Source organism: Pyrus communis, chromosome 16 (assembly GCF_041283825.1).
Source record: "Pyrus communis isolate YQ-2024b chromosome 16, ASM4128382v1, whole genome shotgun sequence".
Classification (NCBI taxonomy): Eukaryota; Viridiplantae; Streptophyta; class Magnoliopsida; order Rosales; family Rosaceae; genus Pyrus; species Pyrus communis.
Window position 1 is genome coordinate 29,633,438 of NC_142580.1, and position 13,894 is coordinate 29,647,331.

Sequence of the window (13,894 nt, forward strand, 5' to 3'; positions counted from 1 at the left end):
TAAACTCCAAATACTTAGAGTAATTAGTAAAAATTATCAATTACCGTATATTGGGGGCTTGAGAGTTTGACCGTTTGGGTTTGTGGATCAATTTCTAAGGGGGCGATTCCTTTGTCTTGGAGCCTCGTATTTATAGGCTCTCCAAGTCATGATTTTGGACTTCATTAATGAAAGAAAAAACCAAGACTTGATTTGGGGCTTGGTTACTAATTTGACTTCATCAAATAATGTTCGATTTAAATTAAATAAATCAATCACATTTCATCCTTAATTGGCCATTGTAACATCCCACATCGCCCAAGGGAGTGGATCCTGTAAGCCTTATATGTATATTCTCATCCCTATAGTACGAGGCCTTTTGGGAGCTCACTGGCTTCGGGTTCCATCAGAACTCCGAAGTTAAGCGAGTTCGCGTGAGAGCAATCCCATGATGGGTGACCCACTGGGAAGTTCTCGTGTGAGTTCCTAGAAAAAAAACTGTGAAGGCATGGTCGGGACCCAAAGCGAACAATATCGTGCTGCGGTGGAGTCGAGCCCGGGATGTGGTGGGGGCTCGGGCCGGGATGTGACAACCATCCTTGATTTGGCGTTTTAAATCAATTAATTTGTTTGATTTAAGTTAAAATTAATCAAAGAATTAGTAAAGAAAACTCCTTAATTAATTTCCGCCAAATGTTGACACGTGTCACTCTTGATGACTCATCCAGTTTTGATGAGTCACGTGTCATGTGTATGATTTGTGAGATACATGGTGCATGCCATGTAAGCCCTCACATGTCAAGATTTTAATATGTTCGTGAACATTTCACCGAAATTTCGATGTCTACATCCACCTTACTATTTGTTCTCTTTTCTTTCTCTTTCAATAAGTTGGCCATTTGTTTTATAGGTATCAAACTGCTCAATTAAAACTACTCCCATAAAACTCAAAAAATTTCAACCCATTTGGAGTTTGATTCCTACAAAATTTGAATCTAATTCGAATTTTCAAACGAATGTGAAAAGCTTAGGCCTTCTATAGTAATTTGAGTGAGTGAGATTACCTACATAAATGAATCAGACAACTTGAGTTTAATACCTATACACTACTCCTACAATAATGTGAGTTCAATAGTTAGGAGAGTTATACTTTTTTACAGAATTAGATTATGCATAATTTTAATATTGGGGTGGTAATTATATTTTTATTGCTTTACTATGCATGACCATTGAATTTATTTTAATAAGATCTTTATTATGAGCCCAAAGTTGATTTTCTTTAAATATTTTATTTTGGTACTCGAAGGAAACCATAAGCATAAACCATATGAGCACACAATGACAAACTTAGAGGGTGTAGTCAACTTATGATTTAAAAAAAAAAAAAAAATAGAAAACTAATTAAAAGGGTTTGAAAACTTTGAGTTTTAACGATAAGGACAAAATAAAAGGTAAAGTGAATAGTACCATGATTGATCTTTTAGTGTAAAAATATAATTTTTCGTTAAAATAAACATTGCCGGGAACTTTTTGTTAAAGTTTCCTTAAAAAAAATTGCTTCATTGATCTCCAACGACTAATTAATCTTGACTATTTGACTTTAATAATTTATCACTTGACAATTTGAAAGAGTAAGCTGTTGAATTCTTGAAAAACATCGCAAAAAGCAGCAGGACTCAATTATTTTTATATTGTAATTTGAAGTCTTCTCTTTTCTCTCTCTTTCACATGTTTCTCTTTAGTTTATAAGTATCACACTTATAAGTTTAATATATTAAAGCCATAGTATTACAAAATTTTTTAGCTCATTATAGGAGTTTGATTTCTGGGTGAAAGTAATATATTGATATCATACCTATTTTTTTCGACATACCGTAGAGGGGTCTTATGAGCACTTCAAAATGTTATCTTGCACTTATTCATGCACAATTTTAATAACGTTGGAACCATCTTCTTCTTTTTCTTGGTAAATAATAGTGATTGAGATTTGGAAGCCAACTTTATTATTCTTAGAAGTGAAGAAACTTCTGTTAGTGTGGGTCTTAAATCTTTTAATAAGTGGATTAGTAGTCATGCATGACGATGTCCTTTTAACGTTTGACTTGGTCGGCAGACTGCCATTAAGCTTATTAATTAATCGACTTCGTAACGTACCACTCCAAATTATTAGTCTTTTTTACTGGATAACAAGAAGAAGAAGAAGATGATGTTTGATAGTCTACATACATTTGCCCATACCAAACGCATTGCCCAAAGTTAGTGGACCACAACCTTAATTCATACGATAGCTGACTAATTTATCTGTTTCAAGCCCATTATTTTGTACTCTGGGACCCTCGCAGAAAAGAAAAACCAAACTATAATACCAAAAAATAAAAAATATGAGCATTGTTTCAGCTAATTGATTACAGTAATCTATCTGCCATTTTAACACAAGATTTTAAATAATATATAGAATATAGTAAAACCTGTACTTGTCCATCGATTTTAGTTATTAGAAAAGACAAAAAAAAAAAAAAAAAAAACCATTCTAGTATTGTGGTCCTAATCATACTTTGTTTGATTTGAAATGAGGAAACTATGTTCTTCTTGGAAACATAAAATTGGTAAAAATCCTGTTTTATTTTGTATATTTATAGGGTTTATCAACACATCAACATCGTTTGTTGCAATAAGACTTATTAATGAAATATTCTGGAGAAGGGACCAACTTTGACAGGTAATAATTAATTTATTTATTTATTAAAAAATTAATAATTAATAATTAATAATTTGGCTGATAAATGATGACATGGTGAAAGAGTGGGCCCCGCTCCTACCACGTCATCATTTAACCGACAAATTGACAGAAAGCTTAACAGAGGTATAATATTGTAACGAATTCATAAGTTAAGGCATGTCATTGCAATGTATTAAACATGAGGTATGAAATTGTGGTTCAACCCATAGTTGAGGTAGTTATGTGTATTTTACCCAAAAATCATTTATTAATCCCTAACCCGACCTAAATCCTAATTGACATGGTGCCACCGCATCACAAGGAACAATTGTGAGGAATAGCCATTCTAGGACAATCATTTGGGTTGGTTCAAGGCCTATCAATCAAGTAAGCTTGGAACTTTTTTTATTCATCCTATCGGCTCGGCTCATCCCAAATATATATTATATCTTCCAGATTTAGGAATATAAATTCGGATAATAAGCTAGACTTGATATTTTGAAAAGAATAGACTCGGAATGCAAGAAAAGTAACTACTTCATGGGGCAAAGTCTGCTATTGTCCCTTCACTTAGGGTTGTGAATCAGGGCCTAGCTGTTAAGAGATAGGTGTAACTAGTGCTGCTGTCATCAGTCTAACTAGTAACAAATCAATGAGAAAAGTGAAGGTAAAGCCCACCTCAATCCCTTTCTGCCCTTGCAAGGGTGGAACGACAGAAGGTTTGAGAATTTAAGAGAAGGTCTCAGCGAGACGAGCGTCCTTATTGTTCATATAGGAGCTATAGTCATTTCATTCCTATTCGTTGTTACGATGTTCCATATTCAAATAGCGAAGATTTACGAAGAAATATTGTGCTATTTACCTGTGAGTGGTATAATTGGACTGATCCTTAGGTGGGAAATGTTCTTTAGTTTAGATAATGAAACCATTCATTTTGGTAAAACGCTATAAAAAATCTTTATTTTGTTTTTCCTTTTATTTCGAATCGATTATTGAGGAGCTACAGTAATTACAAGCTTAACTAGCACCGTACCTGTAGTATTTATTCCATTGTTATAAGTTCATTTCATGTTGGACCAGACCATAATAGGGTTATATACATTCTAATTATGAGAATGGGTCATTCGAGCGTATCTAAATAGGTACTATGTTTACATCTGGATCCCTACGTCGTTACATTCCATTTAGAATTACGAATAGGCGTAATCGGACCTGCTTTTTACATATCTCTCGTTATTTGGTGGGAAATGTTCTTCATTTGAGATAATGAAACCATTCACCTTGGTAGAACGCTATAATGAATCTTTATTTATTTTTTCCTTTTATATCGAAATGATTATTGAGGAGCTACAGTAATTACAAGCTTAGCTAGCGTCATACATGCAATGTCGATTCCATGGTTATAAGTTCATTCCATACCGAACCAGACCGAAATAGGGTTATATACATTCTAATTATGAGAAGGGGTCATTCGAGCGTATCTAAATAGGTACTATGATTACATCTGGATCCCTACATCGTTACATTCCATTTGGGATTATGAATAGGAGTAATTAGACCTACTTTTTACATATCTCTCGTTATTTGGGATGAGACCCTATTCACCTCACCTCTTTGGGCTTCTATTGAATTGAGAAATCAGTTTGATTGTCCATCTTTTTTATATAATAATATATATTTTTGATACAATATATAAGGCATTCTCCGGATAGTTCAAATTGAAGCAAGGATGTTTGACTCGAGCCTGTATGACATGGCTGACCAATAAAAATACTCTAACACTCCACGTTTGTCATATATTCCATATAGCCCCGAATCACGTTCTTGCTAGGTCTAATTACAATGAAATAGCTTCACTAACTTGAAAAACCTGAACTTTTCCTCCTAAGGGGCATGCCCGACCCAAGCTACTAGGCTTAGATTCACTCTTCGCCTTTGCAGCTCTTCCTGAAGAAGCAATTGTGGCATCTTTACCAACTAGTAAGCTAGCCAGATAGAAGAGATCTATATCTTTCTATCGATAGATAGATAGATGTATTGAGAAATGATCTGGTTTCAAGATCTATGATTCAAGATCTATGAACAAGAGATCCCTAAATATCTATTTGGAAAAAGAGATGAATAGATAGGGCGAAGCCAGCTGAAGGAAGGAGCTAAGATTCACCTGCAATATTTCTAAAGCAACAAGCGAGAAACTTGACTTTGAGAAAGAAACGCCTTCTATTATAATGTAAAGGGGTATTAGCCTATCTATAGTAAGGGGCTTTTTCTTGCTTGTTAGCCCCCCACAATAATAAAATTAAAGTTTCTCCCTTCTCTTTAAAGTAAGCAAGTAAACTTTAATTTGAAAACCTTACTTCTAATGCGCTCAAGCATTTGAGCTTCCCTTATATTATAGAAAGGTTTGTTTTGTAGAAAGGGACTTCTAAAAATATCGCATAAAATAAATAAAATAAGTAGGGGCTTCAAAGCTTGTTGTAGTTTAGGGGTGCACAGGTTTGGAACCCTATACAGGGCACGCTATGGCTATCTCTGAAAAGGCCTCGCTTCTTCAAGTTACGCTTGCTGCTTTTCATTTTGTTAGGAGTAGGTGCTTGCTGCTCATTAAAGTCGTAGCTTGTTGATAGGAGCATATTCATGCGACTTAAATGGCTTGTTCTCGTACAATTACGTTATGTTTCTTTAGTTATTTTAGTCATTTATGCTTCTTTTGTGTGTTTTCAGGATCATAGAACGTGTTTGACGAAAGGATGCATTTTGGAGTAGTTTGGGGCATTAAATGGATTGCATATGCTTAACGCCAAGTAGATGGACGAAATTGAAGACCAAACTATCATAACCACCTATCATTCACTTATCACTTATCATATCATTCACTTATCACTTATCATATCATTCACTTATCACTAATCCAATCATTCACTTATCACTTATCATAACCATACACTTATCAATTATCATACCCATAATCATTTACACCTTGCAGCCACATTCATCTCCAAAAACACCATCATTGCACAACATTGCAGCCACATGCACCAAAACACTTCTATGCCGTGCACTTCACTAACAATTCCAGCTTTTCCCTTTGCATTTCCCTTTCATTTCAGCCACATGTATCCTTCAATTCAGCCACACTTCCACATGTATTCATCATCATTCACCATAATCCTTCCCTCACATGTTTTCCCAACAAACAAATCAGCCAACACATGCACATTCATCCACCTTTCTTCCAAAACCACTCCACCTTGCCGTGCATTACTACCATCAGATTTCCAGCATTTCCATGTGCTTCCCCCTTTGTTCTAGCCACCCCACATGTCCCTTTAATCATTCAAACATGCACCCTTTATTCTTTCATTAATTAAACCATTTAGCCACATTTTCACCAACAACAAGCATCATTGCCGTGCATTGCACATCAACATTTCAGCACACTCCACATGCAATTCTAGCTTTCCAACCTAGCCACATTCACATGCATTCACTCATAATCATTCACCAAACTTGCAGCCACATTTCCACCTATTCCTAGCTGTCATGTTCCCTCTCATTTACCTATAAATAAGCATGCATTGCAGCCACAATTCATTCATTCCATTCACCACAGAAATTCATCCATTCACTCCACCATTCCATCCATTCAATCACACAACACACGGCACAAAAACAATCCCTTTGTGCCGTGCCCTCCAACCACTCCCCATCCCTCCAAAACACTTCACACCATCACACAACCTCACCTTAGACCTTGTACTACAACAACGAGGAAGATAAGAGGACCTAAACGTTCATACAATTCAAGTTTGAGTTGTTGGAATGTTTAGGTGTTTCTTTGATTTCAAAGTTTAAATTCAATTCTCTTTGTTTTGTACGTATGAGGAATGGAAGAGAAGAGTGCCTAAACGTTCATACAATTCGAGTTTGAGTTGTTGGAATGTTTAGGTGTTTCTTTGATTTCAAAGTTATGAGGAACTAAAACCCCCTTTAGCTAGGGGGTGATTCGAAACTATGTTTATATTTGCAATATGAATTGATTAACTTTCGTTGGAATTTCATAAGTTGTGGATTCAATTTGTTTAACCGTTTGATTGATAACTTATTTATGAATGTTTATTAAGAATGCGCGCTTAATTTTCATGCATAAATATGACGCTAGAATATAAGTGAATTTCACCTAATCGTTATGAACTTATATTCACAAGTAGTGGAGGTTGCTTATAAACAATCGTGTTAAATGAATTCTTGGCACGAGTTTCATGCTCATCATAGTAACGAATGCCTCGTCAACACTTATAGTTTTCATAATGCTTAATGATCTTTGATTGTATCTTTATTGTGCTGTTCACGTAAAGGACTTTTGGAGAATGTTGTGAATTGCGTTGCGCTAACCCATCCAATTCATTAACTTAAGAAAAACTTGACGGTTAATTTAAGCGGACCTAATTAACCCGGAGTGTTGAGTTTCATAATTTATCGAAAGACCAACTGAGAATCAATCTTGTATGCAAGTATAACATGTGTGGAGAAGAACCCCTTAGCTAGCATTCATTCCATTCATTCTATCACAAATTCATATTTACATTCTGCTTAGTTTATCAACTTGTTTTGTTATTTCAATTTTTGTCGAATCAAAACTCTCCCCCCCTTTACTTTCTTGTTCTTTAGTGCTTAGAATCTGTTTAGTTTATGTTTTAAAGTATTTTGAATCAAGCCATAATCTTAAATTCGTCCAAAATTAGTTTTGAGTCTTTTGAACTTGTTTTGAGTCTTTTGGTTTGTCTTAATGTTTTAAAGTTTAGTTTTGCATTCTTTGAGTCTAGTTTAGTGTTTTATATTGTTTTTACGTTTTTAAGTCAGTTTCCAAGAGATTAACAATCCCTCCTAATCCCCGGTCCAGAACGATCCCTACTTATACTTATACTACAATTGACAAAAAGAGGGTTTAATTTGTGTGCGTATAATTCACGCATCACTTGTCATCTACGAAACGAGCCTTCACTGCCCGCTCGGCCCCTGTCTGTAGTCTTAAGTAAAGTTAAGTAAAATCAATGAAGTGAACTGTCACATCCCGACCCCGGGCTCCACCACATCCTGAGCCCTGCCTCCGCCGTTGCACGATATTGTCCGCATTGGGCCCCGACCACGCCCTCACGATTTTGTTTCTGGGAACTCACACGAGAACTTCCCAGTGGGTCACCCATCCAGGGATTGCTCTTGTGCGAACTAGCTTAACTTCGGAGTTCCTACGGAACCCGAAGCCAGTGAGCTCCCAAAAAGCCTCGTGCTAGGTAGAGATGAGAATATACATATAAGGCTTAGAGGATCCACTCCCCTGGACGATGTGGGATGTCACAATCCACCCCCCTTAAGGGCCCGACGTCCTCGTTGGCACACTTTCGAGCAGGGATTAGCTCTGATACCAAATTGGAACATCACGGCCCCGGGCTCCACCATATCCTGAGCCCCGCCTCCGCCGTAGCACGATATTGTCCTTTTTGGGCCCCGACCTTGCCCTCACGGATTTTTTTTCTGGGAACTCACACAAGAACTTCCTAGTGGGTCACCCATCTTGGGATTGCTCTCGCAAACTCGCTAAACTTCGGAGTTCCTATGGAACCTGAAGCTAGTGAGCTCCTAAAAGGCCTCGTGCTAGGTAGAGATGAGAATATACATATAAGGCTTAAAGGATCCACTCCTCTGGGCGATGTGGGATGTCACATGAACAGTCCAACCTCTTTGTTCGAAGCTTTGCGAGGAAGCTTCTACTTGTTGAAGCTTTGCTTCTCTTAATTCCAAAACACAACAATAGACTTGCAACTATAGTATAGGAAAAACTTATATTTGATGACAGTCATACGGGGGAAAGGATCCGATCGTAGATAGAGACCTAAATATGTGTGGGGTCTAAACTGCATCATAGTAAGAGGGCACAAAGGTAATTAAGGTACAAGCAATGCCATTTCTTCAAGTTTTGGAGTTCCATTGCATTAATGAATACGGCTGGAAAGGCCTACACCTACTACCCTTCATCAAACCTTCATGTTTCCCTTTTATGCCGATGTCGTAAACTGATGCCCCGGATTGCCCTATCTAGTAAGGGCTTTCCTCCAGCATAAGGAGATAAAATCATTTATGGTAGTCTGGTAGAGATCTATTTTCGATCCCCATATTGGATCAGAGGAAAACACCTACAAAAAGATTGTTTGGATTTAAGAAAGATTTACTAGTATTTCTGGCAATTGCAATGGCTTCTTTATCTTTATGTTAAAAAAAAAATGGAAAAAAAGAAGAAATAGATTTTTTAGATACAACAAGGACAAATCTTATATATATAATTTTTGTTTTTCAAGACTTACTTGGATCATAACATAGATATCTATTTAGTAAAATATAGTATAATATGCAGCTTCCTTGAGGCATAAGCTCTTATGTATGAGCACTTTTTCACTCTTTCATATACTAGGGGATTTCACTTGGAACAGAACATGTTCCATACTAATGGATTTAGGTCCATGACATCATTTATGAGGAGCCGAACAACAAGCCTCCTCCTCAATCCGATGCGGCAAGAACTACTTTTTCAATTGTTATTTTTTGGGGGTTAGGAGGGACAAAAGAGGGATGCTCTCTATCAGTCAAAAGGCGTACACGATGCTCCTTTGATTCTGTTAAGCTCGAGTCCTATTTTCATTTATATTGAAAAAATCCACACCAGTAGATGATGGTTTATGAACTCTAATAAAAAAATACAAAAACCTGAATCTCTTAATTTCTCAAAAAGCTACACGTCCAAACTCAAATATATATACATATTTGTGCACATTTCTATTCCAATTGTTCATGCGTGTATATTACATTGGTATCTCGGGGTTTCCTTTGGGATTTCCTTGTGTGTTCGACGAGCGTAGGCACCTGCGAGCGCAAAGTTGGAAAATGTTACAACAGTGAGTATGCAGAAATAATCAACAATGACAGCCAGATCATTGCATTCTCTATAAAACATTAGCATTTACAGAACTAAAACGGCCAAGGAAAGAGCAAACAAGGAAAATGAAAAGACCATGAACTGTCATGATAAATATTTCTGATACATTGAATCACAGATCAGCACGAATCATCAACATCAAACTTGCATTTCAGAAATTCAAAAGCACAATTCGCTAGACAACAGTAAATTAATGCAATTAAATGACCAGGGGAATATGAACTTTACAGATTCATTCATTGGCAAACACTATTGAACAATCTACTTTCATTTCATTCAAGAATCAAGACTTCAGAGACAATGTTTTAAAGGTACGGTATACATGTTGTAAATAAACATAATGTATGAAGGGAAAGATTGCGTTCTACTTTTTTTATTTTTTTATACCCAGAAATTCCCAAACAAACTTTGCAAACTCGGATACGAAGCTGGGGACCCTCACGGGACCCAACAATCTCTAGAGACAGCAACTTCTAGCAAATAGCTGGATGAATATCTTGAAGAATCAAGCCCAAGAAAATGTGGGAGAAAGCCACACCTAATCATATACTAAACCAACTGACACACTAACCATTGCTTGGAACAGAGTTCATTCACATATCTATGAGTGATAAAATATCCAAGGTCATGACAAAACATATGAAGGCCAAGCTCCCTTATGAGCTCCACATCTTTTTTTCACACATATCCATGCATGGACACAAATGTGTGGGTGTGTGCACACGAGTGTGTAATGAAATTTATTCAAGAAAACGATCGGATCAATATGACTATAAAGATGGAAAATAAAATGTTGATATGACACTTCCATGCTTTTAGTTTTGACAAAATGGCATAATAGAACCCAGTGATAGAAATAGAATTCAAATGACAGAGTACTTGAAATATCCTCCGAACGGGGGACCAGACAAGCTACAGTAACCAACGCTAGATAAAGGGCAAACACAATAGTAGGATATCCATTTATGCTACACTAACCTATGCTAATGGTTTACGCAACTTAAGTTGACAAGTCAAGTAAATCATCAACCACAATGTGTAAAACAGAAAGATGAACTTGAGGAGTACCTCTTGCTTCTATTTTACTTTTAAATGTTTATGCAATCAAAACATATACGAACTTTATGCTTTAGAAAAATTTATGCAATCAATGTAAGAAACCGTCCTAGTGACAGCATATATGCTTTCTCAAACAGCGTAATAAAATATTGTTTCGCAAATTATTGGAAACCATGACCATATGACCCAAATTCCTTCCAAAAAGTGATTTTGTGCCTTACATCAATCAGGCTGTTTCAGCAAGTTGATCCCAAGAACTTCTAAGTAGAAGTTGAACTCATTCTGCAATCAGAATCCAGAGAGAAAATATCCCTGTTTTGCTGTGAAGGTGATGCCAAAAAGGGAATATGGACCCCAGCTCTATGAGGGTCAGGTTTGTCGCTCTGGGACGCCAAGTACTCAAGTGCTACAACAATATCACTAATAAGAGGACGGAAAGTTGGTTGCTCTAGTAGACACATGGCAGTAATGGCAACTGCATGATGCAAACAACGAACTGGGAAATGTCCTTGCAACAGAGGATCAACTAATCGGACAAACTTCCTCCGATCCTTCAAAAATCGACAAGACTGCATTTACAAAAACAAAGGTGTTCAATAAGTTTGAAAAAAATAAAAATAAATTATTTGCAATAGAAGCTAGCAGTAATTCAACAACGGTAAATGAGATTGAAAATCTGATAGTCCAGAATATGAAAGAAAACTGAGAAATAGAAAGAGTTAACTCACACAAGATACTAAGTTCTGTTCTCCTGGCCTCTTAGAGCAGTCAATTGCCTTCTTCCCTGTAATCAGCTCCAAAATAACCACACCAAGGCTATAAATATCTGATTTCAGAGTCAACTTGCCGCTCATGGCCTATTCTGGCGCACAGTACCTATACGTTCCCATCACTCTTGTTGAGACATGAGTTTTGTCACCCACAGGTGCAAGTTTAGCAAGCCCAAAATCTGAAAGCTTTGGATTGAATTCATCGTCCAGCAGTATATTTGCTGATTTCAAGTCACGGTAGATAACTGGCGGGTTAGCTTTCCAGTGGAGGTATTCAAGGCCCCGTGCTGCACCAACAGCTATCTTAATTTTTGTGTCCCAACTCAGCGTCTCTCGACCAGGACTAAGATCTGAAAAATAAAATACAACATTTGTTAGGTCAAATACAATGGAGTACAATAATAAAGAAAAGAGGCTTCTAAAGAAAGATTATATGTTTTGTTTAGATGTTATCCCTTGTTTCCTTACACCATCCACAGTAGAAGGACAGCTATAACTGAAGTTGAAGTTTAAGTGAAACCCAATATACCAAAAATATAATTATAGCGACAGAAATGATAATCGAAAATTCAGCTTTCTATACTATTCCTGCCAATGTGATAAATATAAAGTATCAAGTTATCATTAAACACAAGGGACAATACAATAGGAAAATAAATCAATTCAGCTTTCTATACTATTCCTGCCAATCGTGTACTGTTTAAGTATCAAGATGCTTACCAAAAAGATGATCTTCCAAGCTCATAGACTAAGAGTCTCTGATCTCCGTCAGTACAGTAGCCAATCAAGGTGACGTGATTTGTATGGTGTAGCAGGCTTAACATGAGAACCTCCACGATGAATTCTTGGAACCCTTGAAGACCGTCATGATTAAGTTGTTTAATTGCGACAACCTGGTCATAGAAATCAAAAGCCGCAACACATAAACATCATATTCAACCTTGTCTATAAAATGATATTTGGATTACATCCGGTGGATCAAGTTTCATCCATCTAAAGCAAGGTTATAAAAGGCGCTAGGCGCTAGGCGCTAGTCGGGCAGCGGGCAAGGCGTAGTGCCTGCATTTTTATAATTTTAATTAAATTAAAATATAACATATAAACAAATGTCTACTTATACTGAAGGAAAACACAAAATTGTATTGGAATACATAAATTGCAAGAGAAAATGGCATATAAATTATAAAGTACTAAAACATATTGAAAACATGAGGAACAAGCAACAATGAGTATTCATCCAAAATTCCAAATATTCAACAAGTCTCATACAATTTATTGAAAAATAAAATGCAAAATGAAAGTTATTTATTTTCTGTCTAAGTGAGTTTCGCGAGCGCCTAGGCAAGTCTAGGCAGGTATAGTCGCCCTTTCAGGGTTTATGGAAAGATATTAATTCTGATTTAAACGATCAATTCTGCTTTCATTAATAACCAGAAACATATATATATCGCGTCGGACATTACCTTCCTAACTTACATTTCCATACAAAGATTAACGGAATAACGGTAGTATGAATATTGGAAAAGCCCTGCAACACTTACCTGGCCTGCATCAAGCCGGCCTTTGTAAACCCTTCCAAAACCTCCTTCCCCAATCAAATTCACTTCCCTAAAGCCTTTGCTGGCTGCTGCAAGTTCACGAAATGTGAAACTTCGTGCCGCATTTCTGCCTTTTCCCCTCCCACACTCTGCACATACATAACACAAAAAAGCTCAACCCAATTTCGCTACTGCGAAAAAAAACGAAGTTCAAAATTCCAGATAGTGTGTTAAACAGCTGAATCTCAAACTTCAGAAAAAAGGGTGTCACAACAGAACCAAACACGTAATTTAAATTCACCAAAATTCTTAACTTTCAGAAATCGGGAATTCCTTTGCCTCTCCGGGGAGATTCTTACCGGAGGATCGAGTGCCGTTATCGATTTCGACCTTGCTGACACCTTTCCGGTGAGGACTGAAGCAACTAAAGCAACTAAAGCAACTCATCCCTTAAGCTTCCATCTGTAATACAAAAAGAAGAAAAATGAAAAACCCTAACCTAACCCTAGTCTACAACCAGATAAGCTTGTTATTGTCCTCTCTCTCTGTCTCCTCCGTAGCCGGAGAGATTCATTTGCGGTGGCCTGGCCATAAGGATTTTTAGCTTCCAACTTTTTTATATATTTATGGTCTCTCTCTCTCTCTCTCTCTCCCCCCCTCTCTCTCTCCATCCTTATCACTCCGACTTGTCTCTCCCTCCCTCCCTCTCTTTCCCTTCCCGTATTTAAACATTCCGGTTAGCTAGTGCGGTGATATTACTTTGTTGCCCTTGTTGTTGGTCTCTTTTTACTACTGTTTATACTGATAAAAGTGCCGGTTTCGGAATCTCCGACCGATG

General features: G+C 36.9%; 1 pseudogene across 1 annotated transcript; it reads right to left on the minus strand.

The window, feature by feature from the left end:
- Positions 1–9,362: 9,362 nt before the first annotated feature.
- LOC137732957 (putative serine/threonine-protein kinase PBL21) lies at positions 9,363–13,894 on the minus strand (annotated as a pseudogene). The gene is made up of 6 exons (XR_015958018.1): positions 13,416–13,894; positions 13,060–13,205; positions 12,239–12,411; positions 11,477–11,868; positions 10,970–11,317; positions 9,363–9,616 (listed from the first exon to the last, which is right to left on the minus strand). The product of XR_015958018.1 is annotated as a putative serine/threonine-protein kinase PBL21 (transcript).